General features: G+C 47.6%; 1 long non-coding RNA gene across 4 annotated transcripts in view; it reads left to right on the top strand.

The window, feature by feature from the left end:
- The window catches only part of LOC132024893 (uncharacterized), an 88048-nt gene that overhangs the window by 33662 nt on the left and 33585 nt on the right, over nt 1–20801 (top strand). For 2 of the 4 annotated variants that reach the window (XR_009406351.1, XR_009406348.1), the window contains exon 3: nt 6291–6376. The exons of 1 other annotated variant lie outside the window; for it this stretch is intronic. This is a non-coding gene — a long non-coding RNA (uncharacterized LOC132024893). Of the gene's footprint in view, nt 1–6290; nt 6377–9278; nt 9563–20801 lie in introns of those variants that run through there. One more of the 4 variants, XR_009406349.1, reaches the window with a different exon arrangement.

The following is a 20801-nucleotide window of genomic DNA, read 5'->3' as shown; positions in this document are numbered from 1 at the left end:
AAATTGGAAACGCTCCAGTTCCTCATGCCGCCCTTTGGTCCGAGCCCCCAGGAAGGCACCGTGGACCTCTAAGAAGTCGCTAGAATCCGGAGGCTTGAACAAACCGTGGGTAAAACTCCGTGAAGGTCACAGCCGCCAAAAGGTCCGTCAGTCGCTTCCTTCCACCGCCCTGATGCCGCGGCCATCGACTGCGGAGTCTCCCCCTTGAACACGCCTCAGACAGCGCGTTTCAGACCTCCCGCCTCAGAGCCGCCTCGCAGCAGGCAAACTCTCTTTAGACTACTTCCTCTTGATTTTGTCCCCATGGTGGAAACTCTTGCTGATACCTCTTCATGCACCGCAGAGGCAAACTTTTCCTTCGTCATAGGTTCTTACTTTTAATACTAAGACTGATGCTGTTGTCCGAACCATCCGTGGAGGAAAAGGCAGGGAGATCGAATAAATGATTACATAGGATCCGTAGGAATCAAGATTTTCAAGCTGAAGGGAAGGAAGACAGCTTTATAATCCGACTTAAGTAAAAGTACTACAGTTCTACATTTGTTTTGTAAAAACGAGTATAATCTCCCAACATGATCTTTTAGAAAAAACCACACACAGAGAAGGAACCTAGAATCAAGGACAAAGCGGTCCTGATGAGCACGCACAGCACTCCCCACCTCCAGTCCCGACTACTGTCTCCAAAAGCAACTTTTTACTGAAGGGAACCGGGGCTCTTGGAGGAATGGCTGTTCTGGGGCAGGCACAGTACCAGATGATCCTGAGACATTGGTGTTGTGGCCAAAAATAAGGACATTGCCAAGACCAAGGGGCTGTGTCTAGGAGTCACAGAGGAGCCCCACGGGGAAGACGGAGGACTGATGCACAGCTGACAACGAACAGCTGTATTTGGAACAAAGCAGGTGCATGAAGCCCCGTGTGTGGAATGACAGTAAAACAGAAGAACGTCTTACTGGTCTCCTTGTACGTTCCCAATTACTCTGAAAATTTCTAGAGAGAAGGCATCATGTATATTTCACATACACAACTTTCAAATACACTTGCCTCTACAAACTCTTTCAGTTTAGTAAACAGTTACACAGAGAAATTCTAGCTCATCGAGGCAGAACAAACAGTCAAAACAGAAAACCCCCATCTGCAGCCAGTAATGAAGACATGAGTGTGGGCAGGAAATGAACGTCAAAGCCAAGAGACTGCCCGGGAATTCTGGTGGGTGGGTCCGGCGGACCACACCTCACCCTGCCTCCATCACTATCAGACCCACGAGACTGGGGTGACCAGACATCAGGGGTGTGGGAGGCATCAGGGTGCCAGCACCGCTTCTGAATATTCATGCTGAAAAATTCAAACCCAAGTCTAAACAAGCCTCTGGACCCAAACACCAGTTTATAGAAACTTGGGGGTCGAAGGAATGTGTTCGTTACACTTTAAAAATCAAACACAAATGGCAACCAGACGTGAAGTTTTCCTGAGCAGACAGAACCGGTTTAGTCATATAAGCCAAACTCAATTTAGCTTATCTAGCAGAACAAGTGAGGCTCAGTTGCCTGGGTCACTTCTTGCTGGTGCCCCTGAAAAATCATAAGTGGAACTTAAGTTGTCCCCCAAACTGATATGAGGTAATGACTGACCAATCCCCTTTATTCAAGAACATTCTAGCATTATAAGTCCCTGGTGGGAATGCAGAGTCGCTGCCTTCTTGGCATATGAGTTGCTTTACGACCGCGCTCCCCTGAGCCTCATGCCTTGCTTGGTCTGGTGCTCCCGGTTTTGGGTGTGTGCACAATAAACTTTTACTAATTGCTACTTTGGTGATTTCACTGGTTTTACTTCTGTTATTTCTGAATGTTTGACAACTGGGCGGATGCAATTCGGCAAGATCTAGACTGTGGGGTGTGGAGCCGGCCAGACATCTGGCCCGGGGACAGAAATGTCACACGTTGAAAGAGGTTCAGAGACTTGTCAGCCAAACGTGCCGTGGCGACCTTGAGTGGAGCCTGCCTGAACAAAACAACAGTAAGAGAGGTATTTTTTGAGAAATTTTGAAACAAACTACGTATTAGGTGATGTTGAGGGATTGTTGTTAACTTAGAGAAGTATGACAATGTATTTTGGATAGGGTTTTAAAAAATGCTTACTTTTTAGAGACAAAAATGCCCCATTTAAGACTGAAATTGTGGGATTTGCTTTGAAACTCTCCAGGAAAACATGGGTGGCAGTGGGAACAGGAGTGGGAAACAGAGACTAACAAAACTGGCTCAAGGTCACGCCCAAGGCCAGTGATAGAGCCTTGCGGATTTGTTGCGTGCTTGCTGTAACCTTTGTGTGTGTTTGGAAAGTTTGAAGAAAGAACACACCATTGAATCTGACCCTCTCAGCCAAAGAGAAAGCTAGGAAGAAAGAAGAGAAGCAAAGAAAGGGAGAGGAGAGACAGTGTCTGAGTGTGCCCAAGGCGACGCCAGAGGGCCAGCCTCTCCCTCGGGCAGACTCGGCCAGACGCCAGACGCGGGCGGCAGAGGCGGCGGGAAAGCCAGCGGCTGACACAGTCTTTCCCTCCGCCGCCTGCGTCCCATCACCCCATCTGCAGCTCGTAGCTCAGGACTGGCTCCTTGCCTCTGGCTGTGTGACTGAGGTGTGTTTCTCACGGCTGATGTCCAGCCGGACAAACGGCATCTTGGAGAGATTTGTGCCCTTCGGGAGCCCTCACCGCTGGGTGACACCCTTTGCAAAGACTTAGAGTAAATTCTAGGGTTGCTGGGGGAAGCAAGGACCCGTTGCAAGAGGCGGAATGTGCAGCGTGTGCCTGCGGTTTGTGGGGTTTCCTTGGGCTGATCCTGTTGGGTGCCCGCGCCACCACCAGCCTGTGCTTCAGGGCCTGGCTGCGGACGCTCACGGTTCTGGGGACGGTCATCAACACGAAGTCACTTCCGTGCCAGGACAAGGCCTGCACAGCATGACCGATGAAGCCCAGGAAGGCCTGACTTTGCCTTGCGTGCTCTCACTTCCTCTCCTTTCCTGGAGATGCAGGATATTTGGGGGAGGGGCGATGGGGCTGGGAGTATCCACATACAGGGAGTGGGATGTCCTGCAGTCCATCTGCACGGGGTACTGTAACCCTAGAGACCTCTGGGACCCACGGGACTCTCGGAGAGCCTTTGTCCCCAGCCGTGGCCCCAGGAGCTCTCCTGTTCTCAATGTCAGTGGGAAACATGTGGTCTCTGAAGGCATATACTAACCCAAGAAGATTCTCCACTAGTTTACTTTTATTAGTAATTTTTATGAGAACTTTTAAGATCTACTCTCTTGGCAACTTTCAAATATAAACATGCTGTATACTATTCGCCCAGGATTTATCTGTGAAGTTTGTACATTAGACAACTCCCCCTTCCCACCTGCACCTGTTTCTCTGTGTCTACAGATCTGGTTTTTTGTTTTGTCGTGGCTGATGTTTTAGGTTCCACACGTGAGTGAGCACATACGGCGCTTGTCTTTCTCTGTCTGATGTATCCCCCTTAGGGTGGTGCCCTCAAGGTCCCTCCGTAGTGTCACAAATAACAAGATTTCTTTCTTTTTGGTGGCTGAATAACATTCTTCTGGGTGTATCTAACATGGGTTAGATAAAAACTATTACTACAAAAGCGCAGATGTAAACTTTACGTCAGCTATTATAAATATATTCAAGGACTAAAGGAAACTATGTCTGAAGAGTAACAGATTGAGTATAGTGTGTCACCAAATAGAGAATATAAAGAATTTAAAATGCTGAGAAAAAAAAAATAAAATTTCCAAAGCCGAAGAGTATAATAAATGAAATGAAAACTGGCCACAACAGCCCAGTACTTGATTTGAGCAGCTGGAAGAATCAGTGATCTTAAAAACAGTGCAATTGAGATTATTTAGTGTGAGAAATAGAAAAAAATAAAGAAAAGAAGAGCCTGAGAAACCAAAAGCCTGTGGGACACCATCAGCCATACCGACGTCTACATAATGGTGGTCCCAGAAGAAGAGGAGGAGGAAAAGAAAGGGGGAGAAGGAATAGTTGAAGAAAAATGGCCAAGGCTTCCTGAACTGGGTGGAAAACATACTGATCAACATATTTAAGAAATTAAAAAACTTCACAGAAGGTAAACTCAGAGAGGCACATTTAGAAACATCATAATGAAACTGTCAGGAGACAAAGAGAACCTTCAGAACATCAAGGGATGCAATTAATCGTGTGCAAGCTGTCCTCAAGAAGATGAACCGATTTCTCACACAAAGCCACGGGGATCAGACAGTCAGTGGATGATATATTCAAAATGCTGCAAGCCGCTCGCCTTCAGAAACTAGCAAAAGAATAACGAACTAAAACCCAAGTCAAGCACAAGAAAAGAAATGATGAGGGGCGCCTGGGTGGCCCAGTGCGTTAAAGCCTCTGCCTTCGGCTCAGGTCATGATCCTGGGGTCCTGGGATCGAGTCCCGCATCGGGCTCTCTGCTCAGCGGGGAGCCTGCTTCCTCCTCTCTCTCTGCCTGCCTCTGCCTACTTGTGATCTCTGTCTGTCAAATAAATAAAAATATATATTTTTTAAAAAAAAGAAATGATGAACACTAGAAGCAGAAAGAAATGAAATGGGAATAGAAAAGCGATAGAGAAAGTCAAGGAAACTGAAACTGGTTCTTTAAAAAGTTTGACAAAGTAGATAATGACTTACAAAGAAAAACAGAATAGATTTAACTTACTTAAATCAGGAAAGAATAAGAGGACATTACTACTTATAGTACAAAAATAAAGACTTGTATGAATACCATATGCCAGTTACGGCGAGAACAGTGGCTCCCTCTCTCCCCAGAGATGTCTATCCTCAATCCTCACAATCTGTGAATATGTGACCATCTACGGCAAAAGTGAATTTTCACATGTGATTGAGGGTAAGGACCTGGAAGTGGAGAAATTATTCTGGATGATGCGGGTGAGCAAACCTAATCATTTATGTCTTTAAAGGTGGAAAATTTTTCCAGGCTATGGTCAAAGGACCACATAAGACCCAGTGAGAAGGACCTGACCTTTTTATGGCTTTGAAGATGAAGGAAGGGGAATTTGACTCAAGAAATACAGAAGATCTCTGGAAGCTAGGAAAGGAAGCTAGATGCTTCGCAGAGCTCCCTAAAAGGAACGGCCCTGCCAACACCTTAATTTTAGCCCAAGGAGATCTGTCTGACCTATAAAACTATAAGATGATATATTTAATATACTTCTGTTTAAAGTCACGAATTAATGGTAATTTGTTTTGGCAACAATAGCAAACTAACACAGTAATAAACTGGATAACCTGGATGAGATAGGCAAATTCCTAGAAAAGCACCAACTACCAAAACCCGAGAAGAAATAGAAAATTTGAATGACCCACAACAAGTAAAGAGATCCAATTAATAGTCAAAACTTTCCTACAAAAATGTAAAAGCCCAGCCTCGAGGACTTCTTTAATGAATTCTATCAAAGGTCTAAAGTACTGCTGCAGTACTTTAGTACTACTCCTTCATAAGCTCTTCAAAACATGGCAGGTTGTGGAACACTTCCCAGTTCATTCTATGACCCAGTAGTACTTTGGTCCCAAAGCTAGAGAGGACATCACAAGAAAAGATAACTATATCCTGATGTCCCTTATGAAGACAGGTGTAGACAGCCTCAGTGAAATATTAGCAACGTAGGAACATTCCTAGAACCTAGGAATATTTAAAACAGATTCTCTGCCATGATCAAATGGGATTTATCCCAGGGGTGTATGGTTGGTCCAACATGTAAAAGTCAATCAGATGTAAAGGAAAACACCCAGAATAGTGAACACTATGCTGAAGAAAGACATAGTCAAAGGACTGACTTTACCCAACTCTACCCAGCAAGTCCTCTCTTAGGTAAAGACCAAAGAGAATTGAAAATATATGTCCACACAACAACTTACACAGAAATGTTGAAAACAGGATTACTCATAGTAGTCATAAAAGTGGTAACAATTCAAATGTTCCAGAAGTAATGAACAGATAAACAAAATGTGATAGAACCATATGGTGGAATATCGTTGATTCTTAAAAAGCAGTGAAATACTGGTACATGATACTAAAGGGTTGAATCCTGAAAACATTATGCTAAGTTAAGAAACCAGACACAAAAGGTATACACTGTATGATTCTGTTTACATAGAATGTCCAAAAAGGGCAAATCATAAAGACAAAAAACCAATAGTGGATTCCAGGGGTCAGGGTGTGCGTGTATGAGGAGTAAGTGCTTGTGGGTATGGGGTTTCTTTCCAGGTTGATGAAAACATTCTGAATTATATTGTGATGATGGCCGAACTCTCTCATCACACTGAAACCGCTGAACTGCATCCTTTAAAATGGTGAGTAGTATGATCTGGGGCTTATATCTCAATTTTATTTTTATTTCTTTTTAAAGATTTTATTTATTTATTTGATAGAGAGATAGATCACAAGTAGGCAGAGCAGCAGGCAGAGGGGGAGAGGGAAGCAGGCTCCCTGCTGAGCAGAGAGCCTGATGCGAGGCTCGATCCCAGGACCCGAGCGGGAAGGCAGAGGCTTTAACCCACTGAGCCACCCAGGCGCCCCATTATATCTCAGTTTTAAAAAACAAATGAGACCTAAGAGGAGTAAGATTGTCTCCAAGCCTTACACAAGTGATAAGTGGTAGACACAGGAACAGATCCCAGATGTCTAGGACTCCAAAATCTGCACATTCTCCATATGTACCAGTCAGTGCTTCTCACTACAATGCTGTGTAAAAATCATCCTGAATCATAGTGGTTTACAGATGCAAGTATTTTTTTTAAAGATTTTATTTATTTATTTGACAGAGAGAGAGAGTGAGAGAGGGAACACAAGCCAGGGAAGAGGGGGAAGCGGGCTGAACAGGGAACACAGTGGGATGCGGGGCTCGATCCCAGGACCCTGAGGTCAAGACCCAAGCCGAAGGCAGATGCTCAATGACTGAGCCACCCAGACACTCCAAGTTTTGTTTTGTTTTGTTTTTTCATTTTTTCCCCCCAAGTTTTTTTTTTTTTTTTCCTTGATTATGATTCTGTGATTCTATAGGTTGGCTCTTCTTCCAGCTTCAGGGCCAATTGGTCTTGACCTCAGTTGGCTTCAGTTCTCTCTACTTCCCTTGGTTCAGTCGATCTCTGGGGCGTGTTTTTGTCCTGGGAGACCTGGAGCATAACCTGATCGCACGAGAACGTTGAAACCTCTGCGTGCGTTGCCTCTGCTGCTCTTCATTCCATTCGCCAAAGCAAGTCCCCTGGCAAAGCACGGTTTGGCTCGGGGCACGGAGAGGTTGCACCGCAGAGGGAGGGAGGAGAGAATTGAGAACCCCAGTCTGGCGCACGGCCTCACCCCGCCACAGATGCCGGTGTCACAGCTCTCACAGAGGGGTTCACCGTGGGAGCCCTCTGCGACGGGATGCCAAGACGTAGCTTCAGTTAGTTTGGAGAAAATGACCCCCAAACTTTGTATGTTTGCTTATTTGTATGCATGTGTTTGTTTTTTGTTTTGGTCTTACAGAGAAACAAGGGGAAACACTAATTTTGTTCTGAACAGTCTCCGTGCTGCCCAAGTGTTTTGTTTTCTTGGGTGACCCTTCGGGCAGTTTGCTGCTCGCTGAATTCCCACAGTCCCAGCGCATCAGACCTTACTGGGTGGTGGTGGGGGGGTCCTCCGTCTATATGGGTGGACTATTTGGGCCCTCGTGTGTCGTGCGTCTGTGTCTGCTCTATCTTCAGGAGCTTTTGTCAGGCAGTTCTTCAAACTCTCAGTACTGGCAGACTGCAGAGTGGGTCCACCGGGTCTTTCACTCAAGAGTCTCCCCTTTCTACAGACCTTCTGCTACGAGAGACAAGGACTCAGGTCTCCAGCTGTGCCCTGCTCTCCCCCCCATCTCCCAGGAGGACAGACATCTTCTTGGTGCTTCCTCAATTGTAGCCATATAAATACTCTTCTCCCTGCGTCATGTGCAGTCTCCCTGCACTGTGCATTCAGTCTCTTTATTACATACATTTTTGGTTGTAGTTAATGATTGCCACATCCTTGACATTTCCTAGCTTTTCTTCATCTGTATCTCTATCTGACCTTCGGGGCAGCCTCTTCCGGGCGGTTACTCTGCTCAGTTACCAGGTTACACATGGGCTCCCCTGTTTCCTCCCCCGGAAGCTCCGACTTCTGGAGTGTGCAGCTGCTCTCCTGGGGCCTCGCGTTAGCACCATCCGGGGGCTGCTCCCCACCTCTCCCTGGGTGGGTCCCTGGTTCTGAATCCCGCGTCCCCGCGTCATTCTCTTCCGTGGCTTCCTCTCTGACTTGTACAAAAGACCTCTCCTAGCAGTTTTCCTGGAACATGGTGCCTGGGGGATGAATTCTTAAGCCCTCACATCTCTAGAAATAGCCTTCTTTTACTCTCATACTTGTTTCCTAATTTGACTCAGTACGAAATCTGGGTTGAATATCCTTTTTCTTCAGAATTTGAGGGCATACCTCAGTTTTTCTTCTATTTTTGATTGAGAAATCTGCTAACATCTCATCCCCTCTTTTGTAAAGTACACCCCCTCCCTCAGAATGTTTTGGGATCTGCGTTACCACTCATGTTAATGGTGTGTGCATTTTTTTTTTCATTCATTTTGGTGGGCCTTGGTGGCCCTCTCGGTTTGGAAAGCCCAATCCTTCCCTGCTGGGGAAAGCCACGTGTAAGATGCTGTGATGAGACCCCTAGCTGCCTTCCCTGCTCTCCTGTTCTCAAGTGCCCGCCAGCCAATCTCAGACTGATTCCCTCATTTTCTTCTCTTCCCAAGCATCCATCCGTTTTTGTTTTACCTTCTCGAAGACTGCGTTAACATTATTTTCCGATGCTTCTATTGAAATTTTAATGTTCACTAGGATTCTTTAATTTCCTAGCTTTCTACCTAGCATTTGATTTTTTTTTTTTTCCCACAGCATCTGGTCCTTGATTTGTAGGTTCACTCTTTTCTCTTACATCCCTGAACATATTAATGACATGATCTTTTGAAGTTGATTCTCACTGTCCACACTGCTGACATTTATTTTGTCTACTTTTTTCCTTCATGTATTTGTTGCTTTTCATGTTATAGCTCTTTTCAGATTTCTGGTTATCCTTGTGAAGGGGATCAGAATAGACCATCCCAAAATAGGTCACCTTGGCATAAGAATTATTTTGCATGGAAAGCAATGGAGAAACAGCAGATTCAGGAAAAGCTCTCTATCCTCTTTTCTGTCTAAATGCAGGGTCTACATTCCCCTTTGTAAGATGTTCCCCGCTCCTCACTCCTCTCTGGTGCTGGAAGAGACCATTATCACGACAAATGACCATATCACTGGAGACAGACGTCGGCACCAAGTTGGGCCTGTACAAGCAAAGCTTACTGAAACGTCCTCCATCGTCCATTAACTTCTCCAGATACTTCCCCATCCACAATTGCCACCCCTTGAAGTCCACACTCTTTTTCTTTTGTCTTGTCCCTTCTCCACAATTTATTGCCCTCTGTTAGGATGGTACATAAGCCCCAAACTCACCACCGAGTTCTCCCATGTGTATGCATGTTGCATGTATAAATAAACTTTGGGGTTTTTTTTTCTCCTGTTAATCTTTTACCAACTTGATTTATAAGCCTCAACCACTGAGTATAAGAAGGTAGAGGAAGAATATCTCCTCCTCCACATTTGGATGCTCTGTAATATTTGGGAGTAATGCGCCTAAAAGCTGCTTGAATTTTATGCATGGTGATGGGGCGGTGGTATGTGACAGGGCAGAAATCTGGATTTTCTACTGTCCGTGACTTTTCCTGCTATAAGTGGAAGATGCACTAAGGTCTGGTAATAAACTCTCTCACTGGGAGCAGACTGACGTGGTTCTCCCACGTCATGTCCCTGTTCAGGGTTCTCTGGGCTCCCCGGGTTCCTGCAGAGACTGTTCTGTTCTCCTTCCTGGCAGATAAGCACCCAGATGCAGGGGCTTTCCATTCGTGTCACGGCTGGGAAACAGGCAGAGGTGTGCCCCTCTCGTGAATCCCCCCTCACCAGGTCCGGTCTCACCCCTACCCACTACTCCACCTGATAACCCTGCATCAGGAGACCTCCTTGTTCAAGTTCTAGTTTCCCAGGGAGGTGACCCTGGCAACTTTTGCCGCATTAAAAACAGAAGAAGAAAGAAAAGAAAAACCACCACCACAAAACACAATGGTTTTAAAGAAACACGGCTATTAATTTAGCCTAAGATCCCGTGGGTCAGCAATCTAGGACAGGCTCTTCTGGGCAATTTGTCCAGCTAATTCGTGAATCTGTCGTTGGAGCTTGTTTGTTGGGATAGCTGGTGGGCTGCAGTGGGGCGGGGGCACCCTCCGTCGCTCTCATCCGGGGCGCAGCCCAGTGGGGTTCCCAGAGGGTGAGGGAGTAGACACTAAAGGAAACCTCAGGCCCTGAGCCCAGACTTGGCACCACGTCGTGTCTTCCACATTCGACCGGTTAAAGCAAGTCTCCAGGCCAAGCCTGGCTTGGGAAGTGATTTTAGTCTTTTGAGAAGTAACCTACCAGCAAAGGGAAGTCCCATGGCTTCCCTCTGGCACAAAGGCAGGTCAGAGGATCCTGACAACTTTTCACACGGACTTTTCTGCTTTCCAGTCTGCACCTTACTCAGGCCTTCAACGTCCCAGACCTTCCATCTGCAAGCAACCCTGAGCTCCGCCGAGGTGCACCCTTGGGTGTCATTCTGATACAGGGTCGCCGGTTCTTGTCTCACGGGCCGAGGAATGAACCTCGCTGCCATGGAAGGGTGAAATGAAGTGGAAGTGTATTAAGTGAAGGTGAGAACAGAGAGGAAAGGCTCTCTAGAATGGGCGGGGTGGCCCTGCAGGTCTGTCACTGGCCGTCTTTATGAAGGCCCGGCCAGGAAGCTGGTGGCCTTGGGATTCCGGTGCCATCTGCACTTGGGCACAGACTATTGGTAACACCTTTACTGGCTTACTCTCTGAGGTCTGGTCATTGTCCTTGATGACCGTGTAGCGCCAGGACCAGGTGGCCTGTTTGCTCCCTTGTCTCTGGCGCTGCACGCCTCAACATCGCCCCGCACCTGGGATCGCCGGGGCTGGTCCAGCTGCCCTCTGCGCCCGCCCGGTGGCGGGTCGGCGGCCTCCTACTGCTCCCCGCCTCCACGTGAGCCCTTCGTCACTCGCTCGCACACACCGCCGGCTCCGTACCCGGCTCCGTACTCGGCTGTGGCCCTGCGGTGGCCCGCCTGCGGCTGAGCGTCTGCGACGGTCTGTGGTCCTGCTGCCGGCCGTCCCGCTCTGCGGCTCACGGACGGGATCGAGGCAGAGGCCATTCCCGGGACGACAGTGCGACCGAGGCGTCCGAGAGGGGACACGGTCCGCGCAGCGGAGGACGGCGGCCAGCTGGCTCTGGGGGCAGCCCGCCGGCCGCCCTCCGCCGGCTCCGGCTCTCTGTCCGCGCAGGTCATAAAGTCACCCCAGCGACCGCTCGCGACCTCTCAGCGTTGTCGGACCCTGCGCCCTCAGACCACACATTCGGGACACGTCCCGCCTTCACCAACCCCATGGGGCTCCGTGGGGTCCCGGGGGCCAGCGCGCAGTGGCCCTGTGACCCTCAGCGCCCAGTCACCCACAGCGGGCCACCCTGGCTCTCCAGGAGTCCAGGGGCGCCGGCGCGGAGCGTGAGGGACCTCGCCTCGGACACGGACACGGACACGGGGCGCGAACGGAGCCCGAGCCCGGGCGCATTCCAGCCGCCCCCACTCCGGCCCCGGCTGCGCCCGCCGCCCTCGCCGGCTCTGGGCCCCACGTGCCCCGCTCTGCGCGCAGGTCCCTGCTCAAGCCCGTCCGTCGCGGGTCCGACCCTGAACCCTGACCCAGCCTCGCGCCTGCGCACCGCAGCCGCCCGCAGAAGCCCCAGCTCCCCGCTGTCCGCGCGCGGCCCTACGTGCTCTACGTGCCCTACGTGCTCTACGTGCCCTACGTGCCGGGCAGCCCGGCACGTTCAGCCCACGCATGCGCTCTTGGACACCCGGCGGCCGCCTTGACCTCCCGCGCTCCGCTGAGGCTCGGCCTCTCGTGCGTGGCCCTCAGAGACTCTCTTCGGCGACCCTCACGCTCCCGCTCCGCGCCTCGCACATTCTGTCCTCCCGGACCCCTTCTGGCCTCTCCTCCCCGACCCTGCTTGACCCCCCGGATTCTCCACAGCGAGCCTCGGGCGCCGCAGACGCCGGCCCCGGCTCTGACGTCACGGGAGCAGTTCCAGCTCGTGTCCTGGAGGATGACGTAATGCGACTCACCGTCCCCAGTCTTAGGGCGCTCGCGCACCCCGCTGCCCCCGCTCCGCACGCCCCGTCCCTGTGTCCCCCGCCGCCCTCCACGCGCGCCGCCGCAGCTGCCCCCGCGCGCTTCCGTCCGTGGACCGCACTGGAGCTCGCAGCGTTTTCGCGGCACAGGTCCCGGCCGCGTGTCGTGTCCCTGCGGGGCCGGCAGTGGTGCCGCGCGTCCTCGGGGGCTCCGTGCGCGGCTCTGTGCGCGGCCCGCGTGCTCCCCGCGTGCCCCCCGCAGCCCTCGGCTCCGTCCTGAGCCCAGGACCTCCCGCCTCCACCCGACGCCCGAGGCCCCGCGCCGGGGCCGCTGTCCCTGGGCCGCCTGGCCGGTGGGCAGGGCTTCCCCGGGCCGCAGGCCTCTCCCTCCGCAGACCGCCCGCGCTGCCTCCGGGACACCCCGCGGTCGCCAGTCTGCGCGCGGAGCAGGCCCTCTGGGCGTCCCGGGATCCCTGCCCGGGGCGATTCCCACGTGTCCCTCCGCCGCGGCCCCGGGCCGGCCCCGCAGCCTGGCCTCGTCGCGCGGCCGTGCAGCCTCGGAGGCCGCGCACTTCTCCGGGGAGTCGCCTCCGCGTCGCCGCGGCCTCCCGCAGACCTCGCTCGGGCACTGCTGCGCGCGCGCCCCGGGCCGCAGCATCCCGGCCGCTGTGCCCCAAGGCCGAGGGACGTCCGGTGTTGAACTTTAAGACGCGCGGGTCTTGCGAAGCGCTCGCTTCATTAGCTGAGACGAGAGCGTGGGAGATCACAGCTGTCCCCCTCTCGCTCCCGTGAGTGTCGCCTTCCCTGCGGCCTTGCTCGTTTCTGTCCCCAGAGTAGCGGCCGCGGGGCACCTGTGCTCCCCGGCCAGGCGCTCTCCCGACTCTCCCCTGCTTGCTATTGTTAGGGAGGTGGGGGCCGTAGGTCGCTTGTTCTTTATCCGTGGGCAAGGGTCTCTGTGTGGCTCACGCACAGTGCCATTTTTATGACTTCTACTGCCTTCTGGAAGCATCTTAGGATATTTTACCACTTTTTTTTTTTTTTTTTTAAGCCAAAAGTTCTGCACAACTGTTTTAGACTCTGGGAGGAACAAAAAGTAACAACTGAAAATGGTGGTAGAAGTGTCATCCGGTGCCAGGGACCTCAAGCCTCAGCTCCGCGGAGACAGCCCTGCTCTCTCTGCCGCTGCGGCTGTGCTTCCAGGACTGGGCTCTGTGCTCAGCAGGGCGTCTGCTTGGGGATCCCTCCCTCTGCCTCTGCCCACCCCTCCCTGCCCACTTGTGTGTTCTCTCTTTCCAAAATGACAATAGTAGGGGCGCCTGGGTGGTTTGGCGGATTGAGCCTCTGCCTTCGGCTCCAGTCATGACCTCAGGGTCCTGGGATTGAGCCGGCACTGGGCTCTCTGCTGGGGGGGGGGGGGGCTGCTTCTCCCTCCCCCCCTGCCTGCCTCTCTGCCTACTTGTGATCTCTGTCAAATCAATAAACAAAATCTTAAAAAAAAAACAACAGTAATGTCAGATGGAGTCACATTCGAACCCAGTTATTTTCCGTATTGGTAATCAGTTAAAAAGACTATTACATTGATTTTTTAAAAATCATTAAGTGTGAATTTAAAGGAATCTTAATTGGAAAAACTAATACTAGATCAGTTAGATCTTTTTAAATGCAAATGTCTCAGCAGAGCCTGTGTTGTGTCTTTAAGACCTCACTTTGCTTTTCTCAACAGAATCAACAGCACTTCTTAAGGTCTCACCAGGGCAGGCTTTTAAGAACATCAGTCACATGTCTGCTAAGTGTTAGGTCCATTATTGAATGAAACGAGACTGAGACAAAATGAAAGTTATTTAAAGCTTTATTTTATGACAAGTATTAGAAGTCAGACTGATTGGCCAGGGGAACGAGACTGAGACAAGGTGAGAGCTATGCGAAGCTTTATTCTGTGCTAAGCATTAGAAGTCAGACTGACCAGCCAGGGCCCTCTCCGAAGAGAGCGACCACCCCCAGCTTACAGGTTCACGAATTGACTGACTGACCGGTCAGGGCCGCCTCCGAAGAGAGCGACCCTCCCCATCTTACAGATTACCTTTTATAGAGCAAAAGTCTGGCCACACATGGTGGCCAATGAGATTGTAGTCATGGTAGGTCACACTAGGTGGCCAATTGAATTACAGTTTACCCTATAGTAGCTGTTTGACCCAACCTATTACTCTGGTCAGAATTGCTGCTCAAGGTTGGCGCCCAAACTGTGGGGTTTACATTCTTTGGTGGTTAGGGGAAAAGTATGTGTGTTTCTTACTGATTGGATGTCTCCACCTGGCCTGACGCGTCCTTGTATTCTGGGCTCTGTTATCAAGAACTGGCCGACCTGGCCTTGTATTCTGGGCTCTGTTATTAGGAGCTAGCTGACCATATTTTACTGGTTTCCCAGACTTGCTTCTAAGTAAGTTCCTCTGGGGGGAGGGGGACAGGGTCAGTTTAAGTTTTATTGCACGAACAACAAAAGGGCTTTTAACTAAGATGGAGTCGCTCTGGCTAAATAGGTCCTTAAACTAAGTAGCCCAAAAAGGAGGTTTTTCAATGATCAAAAAATTACAGTTTTAGAAAGTCAATATAGGAGTCTCCATGTTTTAACATGTACCTTAGGCACTTAAAACAAGGGACCAGAATGTGCCCTGATATATTTCTTTCTTTTAATTGTAGGTTTATATATATTTATCTTTAAAGTATTTAGAACAACATTAATACATATTTATATATTATATATGCAAAAAGAAGTGAAAAAGATAAATGGAAAATGAAATAAGCACTGTTTTTAAATATTTTCATCTTATTTAATGATACAAAAATATTTAACTTTTACCAGAAAAATAATAGAGCAGTGTGATAGAATGTGCATCATTATTTAAATTTGGTTTGCAGCTTTTGATGCAGACATGTGAGGTTTGGCTCTAGATTACATTTATTTTGACGCTTGATTTTCATCTCTGTCATTGGTGAAAAGGATTCTCTGCAATATGCACAATCCCAGGAGGAAGATATGGGGCCCTGGCTGCCGTCCTTGGGTTGTACTTCCAGTAATTCAGGCATTTCCACTCATTCTGGAGAGATTTTAAGGAAGTCAGTTTTATCTTTCCTGATGGAGGTCAGGAGGTCTTGCATATTAATCAGATATTTTACTTTTTCTATTTTTATCAAGTGGGTTCTTCTTTTGGAAGATTTCAAAACAAGTTAAAAAAAACTCCATTCCTCAATTTTTAAGTGTGCTGTAAGATTCTCACAACAACACAATTATGGCAGCAAAAAGTGCTCTCATCCCAACATCTTTCTTTGGAAAAGGAGATTATCTTTATCCTAGTGTTAAGTCCTGAAATTTACCAGGAAGGAGTAGATGATGCCTGATCATTTTGGAAGGTATCTTGTAGGTGACAGACTGCTCAGGGACACTTCTAGGCATTGAAAAATTTAGCAACATTTTCAACTTTTGTTGTAATGTCCAAGCTAAAAACCTCATTTAAATATTTTTTATTATGATTTCTTCTCTCTAAGATAAATAATTTTTTAAAAGGGGGGCGGTGCCTGGGCAGCTCAGTTGATTGAGCACCCACCTCTTGGTTTCAGCTCAGGTCATGAGCTCAGGGTCCTGGGATCTAGCCGATCCCTCACTTGGGCTCTGTTCACTGCTGGGGGATTCTCTCCCTCTGCCCCTGCCCCTGCCCCCGCCCCCACTCATATTCTCTTTCTTGGTCTCTCTCTCTCTCTCTTTCAAATAAGTAAATTCTTAAAAAAATAAATATTATGAGATCATCTGAAAATTACCATAAATGACCTTAGACTTTCCTGGTTATTCTCCATATCATCACAGTAAAGTAGGCTCCCCATTTAATACTAGAACCCATATATTTACTACTTGGATGTGGGCAAACTTGAATGTGCTATGGTAACCTAAAAGTGAGTGAGTAGAGCAGGAGCAATGAATGCTCTCTTTATGGAGTCTCTGTTTATTTTTCAGACATGCCCATTGTCTTACCATGACAGAGATGCACATGAACAGTCATCCCAATGGGGAGGTCTGGTGTTCACACATGACTTCGGAGACCAATGGGCTAGACAACCAGTTAGGGTAGAGGTCCCCAAAATTTCAGCTGCTTTGCTTTTCATCATCTTTCCTCCTTTTAAGGTTTTAGTCATATAGATTTTTATTTCTTTTTTTTTTTTAAGATTTTATTTATTTATTTGACAGACAGAGATCACAAGTAGGCAGAGAGGCAGGCAGAGAGAGAGAGGAGGAAGCAGGCTCTCCGCTGAGCAGAGAGCCTGATGTGGGGCTCGATCCCAGGACCCTGGGATCATGACCTGAGCCGAAGGCAGAGGCCTTAACCCACTGAGCCACCCAGGCACCCTGATCTTTATTTCTTGGTAAGCACATTTCTAGGTATTTCTAATTAGGTTTTTATAATTGATGGGACATTTTCAGAAGTGGGTATTGTTGGCAAATACAGACACCAGCAATTCTGTGTTTTAGCTCCATCACTTAGTAGCTGTGGGCAAATTATTAACTTCTCTGTGCTGCAGTTTCCTCTTCTGTAAAGCTGGGATTTATTCCAGTATCTACTTCATAGAATTGTTATGAGAACGAAACAAGTTCCTATATAAGAAATACTCCAGTGCCTCGCACACAGTTAACCCCTGTGATGACCAGATTGAACCATCTTGCTTTTTCCTTATAATAAAATGTGTATTCTTTTAGGTTTTCCAGGCATCTAATCCTATTATCTATAAATAATGATATTTTTCCTTCTTTCCTATAATTACATTTTATTTCTTTCTTTTGTCTAATAATTATTAATAATAGTTTAATAATAATATTGTATAATGGAGATAGTACGTACCACATGTGTCTGATTCTAATGTTATATTTCACCATTAAGTGCTATATATTCACACATTTATCTTATTGAGTACTTAATATATTCTTTCGTTCCTATTGCATTTATGACGTCAGTCAAGAATGAATTTTGAGGGGCGCCTGGGTGGCTCAGTGGGTTAAGCCTCTGCCTTTGGTCATGAACCCAGGGTCCTGGGATCGAACCCCATATCGGGCTCTCTGCTCAGTGGGGAGTCTGCTTCCCTTTCTCTCTCTCTCTCTGCCTACTTGTGATCTCTGTCTGTCAAATGAATAAATAAAAATCTTTAAAAAAATGAATTTTGAAATGATCATATAGTTTTTCTTTGACTTAAAATGATTATTTATACTGGTAGATTTCCTGATATTGAACCATCCTTGAATGAATGAGTTGATCCTTTACTTGGCTGTGGTTTATGACTTTATAATGTACCGAAGAACTTTGTTAACTAATACTATGACTTTTACATGAATATTTATAAGTGGAATCAGTCTGTAGTTCGCTTGATCATGTTCAACACCTTCCTCTACTCTATTTCCTGTGGATAAGTAGTAGGATCTAGGGACTTAATCGTATTCTGGCTTATTTGGGCAGGCATGTCTCACAGGGGCTGTGCTTCTCCACTGGAAGGCCTGTTATCTCTGGTGATCTCTCTTTTTACAGTGTCAGCAGCCACCAATGCCCACTGCTTAGATCCTTTAATTCATTAGGGATTGCAGAATAGTGGTATTCTGTCAGCCTATATCTTCATTTATTAGCTGGAATATCAGCTTCGCATCTACTACAGTTTTTAAAGAAAAGGTGAGATAAAAGCTTGAGAGCCCGATTTTATTTTTTTTCCCCTTCAGCATCTTCCAGTATTTCTTCTCTCTTTTTGGGGTGTGGGCTGGTGTTGGGTGTGTTTAGTAATAGGATTTTTATGAACCAATGTACTTAAATGGATTTGGCATGCTTCGGCCCACTGTGTTATTGATGACCAGATCGCCCCCTTCTTGGCCAGTGAGGGCTTCCTCAGGTTAGCTTCTGAGTCCTTCTGACACGCCCTCATTTCTTTGCTATTTGGTGTGACAAGATGTTCTGACACGTCCGCACTTCTTTGCTATTTGGTGTGACAAGATGTTTCAGGTTATCCTGCCCTTGACCAGGACCCTGCCCTCTGCAAGGAGCCCTGGTTCATCGAAGTGAGAAATAGTGATAGTGACACACCCTGGGGGCTAGGGAATCTGCACACTTCTGGGTTGGTCTCTGCTTCCACATTTATCAGTGGACAGATCTAGGAGATAAGTTTAGTTGTTCTTGTTTCTTAAAAAATATAAATCACAGGTTTCTATTTATAATTCAAATTTGGGGCAATAAGATTCTCATTTAACTGCTATCTTAAAAATCTGTATCTCTCATCCTCCATCCTGAAAATTCTTTCATCTTCGAATACTCCAGAACAATGCTGAAATATGGTGAACATCCTTGTTTTCTTTCTACCTTATTAACAAGCTGTCAGTATTTCTCCATTGACTATGTTATTGGACTATGGATTGGATTAGGTCAGTTCTTCTTTCCATATTTTATTATAGGGTTTTAAGAAATAGACTTTGAAATTTTATCAAATCTCATTCCAACATCTATGAGATGATCAGGTTTTTTCAATTTTATCCATGCATTCAATTAATTTTGTTAATAGGTTTTCCAATATTGAGTCATCAGTGGGTTCCAGTTATGAAAATAGCTGATCATGATATCAAGTGCTGCTGGATTCCATTTGCTAGTGTTTTACTTTGGATTTCTGCTTTAGTAATTGAATTTGAGATCACCTGTGATAGTTCTAAGTGCCACCCACCACAGGTTTTGGTGTCTGCAGTATGTTGACTACGCAAAAACATTATTAATGTTACCTTCCCATCCCCCATGCTTGGGGAACCACTTACGTACCTTTGGTTTATTTGTTCTTAGGTCTGTAGACCACACTTGGGTACTGTCTGTGTCTTTTCCTCCCCATGGAAGAGCCATTTGAAACCATGCTCTCTCTCATTATCTATTGATGTTCGAATAGTTCATAGATTTCTTTTTTTTTTTTTAAGATTTTTATCTATTTATTTGACAGAGATCACAAGTAGGCAGAGAGGCAGGCAGAGAGAGAGAGGGAAGCAGCCTCCCTGCTGAGCAGAGAGTCCGACACAGGGCTCGATCCCAGGACCCTGGAATCGTGCCCTGAGCCGAAGGCAGAGGCTTTAACCCACTGAGACACCCAGGAGCCCCAGTTCATAGATTTCTAAATAGTTTCTGTTTTTTGTTTTTTGGGTTTTTTTTTCCCTCTAGGAAACTGAAGGATAATGGAAAATATATACTGGTCTCTGTCCCTGGTTGCTGGCCCAGAATTCCTAAAGCCTTGTAACTTCGTAAGTGATACGAATAGTAGTAGCATCTCCTTTTTTTTTTTTTTTTTAAGATTTAATTTATTTATTTGACAGAAAGAGATCACAAATAGGCTAAGAGTCAGGGAGAGAGAGAGGAGGAAGCAAGCTCCCTGCTGAGCAGAGAGCCCGATGTGCGCTCGATCCCGGGACCCTGGGATCATGACCTGAGCTGAAGGCAGAGGCTTTAACCCACTGAGCCACCCAGGTGCCCCAGCATCTTCTCTTCTAATGTTTGGTCTTTGACTCAGGTTCCCTGAGGCAGGGTGCCTGAAATGCTTGCAGTTTCCTGGGTGGTAGGAAGATCTTTGGTTCTAATGAGACGACTTTGGGTGGGCTCCTGGGTGTCTCCTGGGTTGGTCACCATGATCAGAGGCTTGGGATTTTCCGCCCTCCCCTCCATTCTCTTGAGAAGGGAAAAGGGCTGAAAATGAGGTTATGATCCATCATGCCTGTGTCAGGAAGCCTCCATAAGGTCCCAGTGGAACGGAATTCAGAGAGCTTCCGGGCTGGCGAGCATGACACAGGCGCCCGTGCTCGGGGCCCTCCCAGACCTAGAGCCCTGTGCTCTCTTCATCTGGCTGTTCATGTGTATTCGTTATCATAGCCTTTAAAAACCCAGCGGATGGAGATGTTTCCCTGAGTTCTGTGATCTCTTTTAGCAAATGAATGGAACTCAAGGAGAGGGTCGTTGGAACCTCTGAATTATATCCTGTTGGTCTGATGCTCAGGTGACACCTAGGACCTGCTCTGACCTTGGAAGTGGGGGAGGGGTGCCTGGTGGGACTGAGCCCTTAGCCTGCGGGATCTGATGCTGCCTCCAGGTAGACAGTGACAGAACTGAGTTGAGCTGCAGGACACCCACCACATCTGGTCACTGGCCGTGAAAGAAGTTAAGTGTTCTGTGTGAGAATCAGGAGGTCCTTGGGCAGAAAATATGAACAGACATTTCTCTAAAGAAGACATCCAGATGGCCAACAGACACATGAAAAGATGCTCAACAGATGCCCAGGACCCAGAACAGAGGTTTTTTCCCTACAGCAAAAGGGAAAGATGGGGCTTTTCATTTTTAGGAATAATCGATTTTACTTACTTAGTATTCTTTTATATAACTTAGCTGATTTATTAGTTTTATCATTTTTCTCTTTTC

The sequence above is a fragment of the Mustela nigripes genome, chromosome 9, assembly GCF_022355385.1.
Source record: "Mustela nigripes isolate SB6536 chromosome 9, MUSNIG.SB6536, whole genome shotgun sequence".
NCBI lineage: Eukaryota > Metazoa > Chordata > Mammalia > Carnivora > Mustelidae > Mustela > Mustela nigripes.
This window is presented reverse-complemented; position numbering and strand designations above follow the sequence as displayed.